At 33.9% G+C, this 9,296-nt stretch overlaps 1 pseudogene; it reads left to right on the top strand.

Annotated features, from left to right (window-relative positions):
* Positions 1-8,806: 8,806 nt before the first annotated feature.
* LOC112474380 lies at positions 8,807-8,922 on the top strand (annotated as a pseudogene).
* Positions 8,923-9,296: the final 374 nt, after the last annotated feature.

Below are 9,296 nucleotides of genomic sequence, written 5' to 3'. Positions count from 1 at the left end.
GAGAAAGAGCTAGCAGACTCTGAGAGCCCAGGCAAGAAATAACAGAGTCCAAGATTAAGGTGGTGATCTTGGAAACAGGAAGGAAAGAAAGACAGATTAGACAGTGGGAATCTGGACAACTAGACAAATAATTGAATGTAGGAAATGGTAAAGACAAAATGCAGTTGGCATCTAGGTGATCAGAAAATTAATATTATAATTAATAGTAATAGGTGAATCAAGAGGAAAAATGGGTTTTGTATGGGAAATTGAAGAGTTCCATTTTGAACAAGTAGAATTCAAGATTCTAGAAAGGTATCAAGATAGAGAGGTCAAAAAATTATGCTTTTTTTAAATGTAAGTAGCAACCTTACCAATTATACCTTCACCGTATGTGAAGTTAACTCACTTGCCAAATCCTTTGAAAATTTCCTTTGTCGAACCCTGATTTTTTTTTTGTCCTTAGCTCTCCAGTTTCATTTCACTCACATTTGAAGTAGAGTTATTCTCTTCCTGGAACTTATTGTTTCTATACACATTTCCTTCTAACTAATAAATGAACATTTGTTAACTTTGCATTAGTCACATTTCTCCTTCCTTTTAACCCCACCGTAAAATAATTTCTGCCCACTAGGTTTTACACTTTTAACCTAAATTATATAAAGAGATTGTTTTTCCTCCCCCACCCCTACTATGCTCTTTTCTGTCTCTCTTGAATTAATGCATTTAAAATAAATGTATTTTTAAAATGAAAAGAAACAATTCTATTTTTCCTCAGTGCTGGTTTCTTTTTTTTAAAAAATTGATACTTGACAGCAAATAAGCCCAAATTCAAGGTCCATAGTTAGGATCTTTTGACTTTATTGCTTTTTCTTTAATAGCTCTCCAACACGGCCTCCCTCATCCCAGGAAAAAAGTTATTCCATCACAAATTTCTTCACTTAAAATAACATAGATAAGGTTTTAATCTCATTTTACTAGAATTCCTAATTCGAAATATATTTATGATATTGTTTGGCTAAATGCCCTAATCAAACAATGCGTGGCTCCTGCATTTATGTACCCATAGCACTTTTTAACTATCCCCATGTATAATGTATAGTTTAGTCATTATTTTTCTTTCCATCAAATTATGAGACCCTTGAAGACAGGGACCATCCCATCCTAATTCCTATATGCCTCATGCCTGGCACAGTACCTGACAGGTAATAAGTGGTCTAATGTTTGTTGAATAAATATATGAAGAAATATATGTGCAAATTGTGGAGATAAACCTAATGGCCACCCAGGCCATAGTGCTTAAAATGTCATATCTATGTCCTCAATTCTCTTTCTGGTAGTTCTCAATTTGTTTAATTACATGAAGAGCCAAGAAAGTTAGAATTAATTTTAAAATGCATGAAATAATATATCATATGCTTAACAAATCAATGAGATATGTTAAATATATCCTTTTAAACAGATGTTAGTAATGCTTCTTATAATTTACTTACATTTAAATATAAATTAAATTTATATGTAAATTAAATTTAAATATACTCTTTTCCATCATATTACCTTTGTAAATTTTTTCTATTGTGACTTTATAATTATGAAAATAATGATGATCATGGTAGGAGACTTGGAAAATATCAAAAAGCATAAAGAAGAAAATACCAATATTAACTTGGGGTGCATTTTCTGCATACATTTTGATATGTGAGATCATAATTTGTATAGAGCTCTTTATCCTGGTCTATTTTTTTTTTTCATTTAACATTGTATTGTGAGTATATTCTTTGTCAATAGACATTTTTAGAAAATATATTTAACAGCCAAATACTATTCCCATTGAAAACAGTCCCATAATATTTTTGCCTATCTCTCTACATATTAGGTGTTTTGATAATATCTAAATATTTAAGATTATATATATTGCTGTAAGAAACACGATAAAATGGCTATTGGATAAATAACTCTGAATGTTTAACCCTATGCTAAGTTGTTAATTACATTATTTAGTTTAATCTTCATGAATTTCTATAAGGCAGATATAATTATCCACATTTTAAAGGAAATAGGCTCAGTGAGAAGAAAAAAGTAACTTACTCTACATCACATAATCAGTAAGAAGTAGAAGAGGTATGTGAACCAAGACTTGTGTCATGCCCCAGTTTCTCTCTGGTCAGGAAAACTATAGCTTTGATTGGACCTCTACAATTAAGTCCCAGAAAGCAAGTTATTGAGGCAAAGGGACCAACTTTCTAAAATGCTGAGGATATTTGAGAATGTGTGTTACCTAATCAACATAAAGAGTAATTAAGTTTAAATCTTTGCCATTTTTGGATATAAAAAAATAACTCTTATTTATTATGCTTTTATTTGATTACTAGTCAAGTTAACTAAAAACTGGTCAATTAGTTTCTTATATTTTATAGCTATTTTTATCTCCTATTGGAGAATTGTGTGTTCATATGTTTTTGCCATTTTTCTGTAAGGGCTTTTGTTTTTTTTATTGATTGTGTGACCTCTATATACTAAGAATATCATATTTTTCATATTTGTGGTAGTGTTCTAGTTTAGACAATATTGTTTCAATCCTTTTACATATAAAAATTCATCTTTTTGTTCATTTAATAAACTTTATTTTTTAGAACAGTTCTTACAGCAAAATTGAGCAGGAGATAGAGATTTCTTATATACTTTCTTCCCCTACATATCCATAGCCTCTCCCATCATCAATATCCCCCACAACAGTGGTACATTTGTTAAAATTGATGAGCCTAATTGACACAGCATTATCATCCAAAGACCATAGTTTACATCAGGGTTCACTCTTTGTGCTGTACTTCTAAGGGTTTGGACAAATGCATAATAACATGGATCCACCATTATAGTTTCTTAAAAATTTATATTTTTAAGAGTCAATTCTATTAGTTCTTATTTCTCTTTTGTACTTGTGAAGTTTTTTAAATGTAAATATCAGGTATTCCTTTACAAATATTAGGTGAATTTTCTTCATAAATATTTTGTTCACAAATATTTTTATATAGTTTAGGTAATTATTTTTATAATAATATTTCTGACATACAAAATCATATGGAACAATATAACTACACAGAGTTGCAATGCAGCTTAAAAAATAAATACCAACATAACTGAAGCCTTCTATGTAACTCTCCCTATAACATTCCCCTTTCTTCTCTCTTCATCTCTTTTGACAATTGGTTTGGTGGCATAAGGAGCCAATATTGGCCAGCTGTCAGTCTTAATAACCAATGTAGTCATTAAGTGAAACCATTACTGTGTCTCCTAGTAGAAATATTCCTTCCTTGAGAACTAAGACCGCCAAACCAGCAGTCAAGTGTTGCAGGAATAAGAAGCAAAAAATTCTGATAAATGGCCACTCCTATTTCTACCCCTTGAATCCTAGCTGTGGGAGAAATAGTACCATATATTGGTCTCAGACTCTGATGATATACCTAATATACCTGAAGGGGATCATTTCAACTCCCAAAGGTGTTGCTGTCCATCTGGCACCGCAACTGAGTTTTCAAAAGGACATTCCACTGTTTTATAAGGCCAGTTGTTTCAAGGTGATAGGTAGAATGCCAAGATTAGTGAATTCTATGAACATGAGCCCACTGCCACACTTCATTTGTTATAAAATAGGTTCAATGGCCTGAGGTAATGCTGTATGGAATTCTATGTTGAGTCCATAAATAATGGATTGCCATATCCCAAGTTCTGTTCTCCTTTAGTCATAGGGAGTTCCCATGAGGCCATAGGCACAGGTTGAAATGGAGGGAGCAACTTAGGCAGAAATATGGGCTATGAGCATCTGTGACACTTGCTCAAACAGTAACTTGTGCTTTCAAGACCTGCTTGAACCTGATCTTATACATACTACTTTCATTTGATGATAAAGTACTACTGTATATGCGTAACATTTTGGCTTGATGCCGAATACTTGGTTCATGCTAGGCAGCTCAGGTAATTTAGTAACTCAGTGGCCCATCATTCAGTTTGCAGTTATTTGTGGCTTGTCCAGTTAACAAGCCAAAAGCTGCTTTTCGAAAGCAGGAAAGATTTTTGCAGATAAGGCAAAACTTTGCTCCAAAATTGTTAAAGTTCCATTCTATGATTCACTTGTAGAGACCTGCCAAAGGTTGCACACAGCACTATCTACCTCTTCCACTTCAAGAACCATCACATCTGTTCAGTCACATGGCCCAAATTGTGGAGCGGCAAGTGGTATGGAAGCCTAGGCCTAATACAGAACCTTTTTATTCCACTAGTCCTACTCAAGACTAGCAGCCTTTGGAGATACTTGGTAAATGGATGGAACAGCCTGTCCAAATGAGATATATATTATCTCCAAAAATCCAAAGAGGTCCATTGGGTGTTTGCCTCTTCCTTAGTGTTAGATGGGTGAGATGTAGTAACTTGTCCTTTATCTTCAAGAGGATATGTCAACATGTTCCAGACCACTAGACCTCGAAAAATTTCAAGAAGTGGGAACTTTTTGTATGGTATTTCTGTATTATACACATCCTTAGATTTCCAAGGTGATGAGTTTTTCTCTTACATGTTATGCTGAGACTAACCTTCTCAAAGTATCATCACTAATAAAGAAGAACTAAATGATAGTGAACAGGATCTTCAAACAAGTCACGAGTAACGTTCTGAAAGAAAGCAGAACACTAAGATAAGAAATGGAACCAGAGGCTAAAGTCCTAATGGCAATTTGAAAGGAAAAGAGGGCCTGCAGGGCAGGAAACCACAAAATTAATATATGAAATTATTACCCACTCCACCACCCATCAAAAAGAGTATGCCAGATTTAGGAATAATTATGCAGGTCTTTTATCTCCTTTATATTTCTTCCCGAATTTTAGCACTTGGTATCTCCTCTACTCTCAACCTAAATGCCTAGTTTTATCCATTACCTCTGCCACAATCTATCAGATTCCCATGCCTCCCTGTTGCCTACAAGATAAAAAACAAACAACTCATAGGCAAAAGCCTCTTTCAGATATCACCCCCAACTCTCCTTCCAGTCTCAGGTCTCTATGCAACCTATTCTAAGTCATGCTGAATTCTTCGCCTTTCCTAGAATATGTTGTATGTTTTCACAACTTCCAGTTTTGCACATAGTAGTCCCCTTCATAGGAATGATCTCCTTTCTCTTCTTCTGGATTGCCCAATTCATCCTCAAGACTCAGCTCAAATATCATGTTTTCTCTGATTTCTCTGATTCCCCCAAACAAGCAGATTGGTCCTATCTCTGAGTTCCCCTCAGCATTTGACTCATTATTGTTAGAGAGCTCACCACAAGAAATTGTATTTCTATCTACATATGCCTATCTCAGTGAACAGAACACAGGAGGACCATAATAAATATTTGCTCGATAAATGAATAGATTTACTTCTCTTTTGCCCAGATCCTTCACCACAGCACACCATCTACTTAACCTGCAATTTTCCATTGATTAAAAAAAATCTTTAAGAGGGAATTTATGTGGTCCAGCCTTGCATGAATCTCTATAAAATAGCTATGTAAGCAATTATCTAAAGTCATTAACAGAATGTTCCTTTGAATTGATATGTTTAGAGGTCACTTAGAAAAGTCTGGTAGTGACCTCTAAACATATCTGGTAGTTAGTGTTCAATGACTTTTTTTTTATTTGGTGGTCCAGCCTTGCATGAATCTCTATATAAGAAAGAACTGACTGGTTAATTACAATGTTGATCTTCTTTTTATAGTTTACTCTGTCAAAGTTATGTATTTATCCCAGAATAGTGGACAGAGAGAGCCCTTGATTAAAGTTCTATTTTCCAACATACTGTGTGACCTTTGATAGATAACCCCTCCACTGCTCAGTTATCTTTCTACTGGAAAATAAAGATAATAATTCTTGCCTATCACAGATTTTTTTTTAAATGTCATTTTTTTAAACCTGTACAGACACTAGTCAAACACAAGCATTAGGAACATTTTGTGTGTCTAATAAACACATCACTACGTTTAGTGAGGCATTCTAGAGACAACTTGTATACTCTAAGATTTATTTAACCCTGAATTTCTACAAACTTGCATGATGTTTGAACAAAATAGAAATATAATTAACACATATTTAAATATTTGTATTTCAAAGATCACTGAGACAGTATCTGGAAAATTTGCTTGATAGCTGGAGTTGATTTTTTTTTCTGTCATTATTATGGCAAATATCTTACTTTCATCAGAATCAAGTGGTTTGTAGTCATAGTAGCCTAGTGTAGCAGTCTTCACATCTAGGTAAAATTCCAGCCCAAGTAAACCCCAATTCAGTAATATAGAATTTTAAATTAGTAAATTTAAACAATCTATGACATGCTAATTTCTGAATTTTTTTTAAGAACTGCAGAATCTGTTATATCTATTGAACTATAAATGTAAATGTCCACCAGAATACTGTAATATACTGACAATTTGTTTTATCTAAATTAGAAGTGTCACTTTGCCTCAATCTTATGAGTTGTGAAGAACTCCAAGTTGAAGCTGTCCTGGAAGTTGCATTGAAATAGCAGAGTCATGCAGGTGTAGTGGTGAAGACAAGGGTGGAAATAAGGCTATACATCAAGGGATCATTATCCTACCTTTTAACATTTTTCTCTCTCCTAAAATCTCACCTTGACTTTGCTTTATATTCATAGTTAAGTTCTCTATGGCATAAATGGTAAATTAGATCCCTGAAAAATTAAACACATTCATTCATTTCACAAAGGTTATTGAGTTCTTAATGTGTGACAAAAGGGCAATGTACTAGTCCGGTAAGAGAAAGAAAGATAAAGAGTTCACTATGAATTCAGGAGACAGACCTGTGAATCGCTTTTGCTCTAAGGAATCAAGAGGTAAAAACAACTAATTTCAGGAGATAAAGGGTCAAGGAAGGCTTTTCAGAAATGGGGCATTGAGCAATGCTGAGAGATGACTGTGCAGATAAATTATTATTTCTAGAGTGAGAAAATCACATGCATTTAAGGCTCAGGAGTATCAGTCTGCTTTGTGAATCCTGAAAACTACAAATAATTTAGTACTCTTGAAAAAAAAGAATGAATATTTGGAGATGGGAAGCAGAGTACAAAGTAGTCAGAATAGCTAGGGAAATAAATAGATAGATGGCCAGGGGCAGATGGAGAAGAGCACTACATACTCTGCTATTATTCCATGGATGCCAGACAGCCTCCTGTGGGCTTGAAGTACAGGCTCAAAGTGACTGTAGCAATCAGGACCCAAGCACAGTAATTTGAACAGGGATAGTTTAATATAAAGAATTAGTAAGTATAACAGGGGATTGGAGTAACCAGGGATTATCTGGTAAAATGTAAAAAGGACTCTAGAGAATATAGGAATAACAGATGTAAGGAGCAGCCACTATCTTAGAAGGAAAAGAAAGTTGAAATTTTCTCAAAGCAGTAAGAGAAAATATTGCAAGACTTTCTTATTATATAAAGGAACATTTGGGAAACAAAAACAGCCATGATAAAAAGCATGATGGCAGAGATGAAAAATTCAATAGTAATGATGAAAGATAATGTCACTGAAATCATCTAGAAACTAGAGTATGAAAATATGGGAAATAAGAGAATGATAAGAAAAGAAGACAGTCCAAGGGGTACAATATTTAAGACACAGAAATTTTGAAAAAGAGAAATCAGATCGAACAGTAGCTAAGGAATCGTCAATAAAACAATTTAAGAAAAATTACCAGCACTGAAAGACATGAGTTTCCAGATTAAAAGTGCCCACTAAGTCACACACACACACACACACACACACACACACACACACACACACACAATAAATCCATCTAAGACCTATTACTAAAATTTCAGAATAACAGAGATAAGCTTAAGAGAGAAAAAAGGAAGAAGTATGCCTTGTAAAAAAGGGGAACCAAAATGAGGTATCTCAACAGCAACATTCTTCTCCAGAAGAGAGTGTAGTAGTACTTTAAAAATTATGAAAAAAAGAAAACTTTCAATGTAGAAATCAATGCTCTAACAGTGTTATGGTAAAATATATTTCAGATATACAAATTCTCAAATATTATATTTCCCATGCACCCTTTCTTGGGAAATAAGTAGAGGATGTACTCCAATAAAACAAGAGAGTAAATGAGAAAGAAGAAAAGAGGGTATCAAGAAAACGGGGCACCCAAATAGAAAGAAAAATAAAGGAATTCTCTGCATGACAGGGAAATAAGGTTCCTGGACAAGTGCTTTACAATATCCTGTCAATTCAAATAGAAAATGAATGGAAGTCTCCAGATTTCATTCCATAAAAAAATACATGGAACAGATTACTAGAGAATGATCTTGGGAAAAATGGTGCTGAAAGGCTATTGTGGAAAATTAGCAAAAACTTTAAGTAAAATCAATTTAATGAAAAACCAAGGCTATTATTAATGTCAAGAAAAATCAAAAGGAAATGTAATTTTATTAAATTCCTAAAATGCTCAGCTATAAATATTATTTAGTCATAATAATGTAAGCAATTAATTACATCTGAACACAACTTTTAATGTATCTCTACTGTGGGAAATGGGAAAGGAAAGTAGAGGAGATGGAAGTTTCAGAGAGCTAAATCCTAAGCACCATATTAGAAAGTCAATAGATAACATTTAAAATTGAATAATCAAAATATAGGAGTATATGAATAGTATTGAGAAATATGGACCCATCTGAAAAGGAATCTCTAAAAAAGTCAAAAGTGGACATGGTTCCATAGTGTAGCGTTTAGCACGTCTGCTTTACATGCAGAAGGTCCTGGGTTCATGCCCCAGTGGAGCCACAGTCCCTGGTCTACGGCCATGCCACCCTGAACAAGCCTGATATCTGATCTTGGAAGCTAAGCAGAGTCGGGCCTGGTTAGTACTTGGATGAGAGACCACCTAGGAAGACCAGGTGCTGTAGGCATAAATAATAATAAATAATAAAAAAATAAGTAAAAAAGTCAAAAGTGATTGCCTCTGGAGAAAGGAATTAAAGAAGTTTGACAGAAAATTACTATATTTTGTTATATATATTTGATATAAACTATGTATGTGTATTATTTTTTCAAAAATGTAATTTAAAAAGGAATAAAAGAACATATTAAAAATGTTTTCACATTCACACTTTACTGTGTGCCCAGTTCAATGCTCTGAACTGGGCATAAAGCATGGTTCCTACCCTAAAGTAGCTCACAAGGTTGGAAACTGACAGAAGGCTGGCAAAAGAACCATGAAACGAATCAATTAGAAGACTTTACCTTTAAGTGCTAGATGTAGAGTGTGAATTGGAGCAGGATG

Source organism: Pteropus alecto, unplaced genomic scaffold (assembly GCF_000325575.1).
Source record: "Pteropus alecto unplaced genomic scaffold, ASM32557v1 scaffold79, whole genome shotgun sequence".
NCBI classification, from domain to species: Eukaryota; Metazoa; Chordata; class Mammalia; order Chiroptera; family Pteropodidae; genus Pteropus; species Pteropus alecto.
This window is presented reverse-complemented; position numbering and strand designations above follow the sequence as displayed.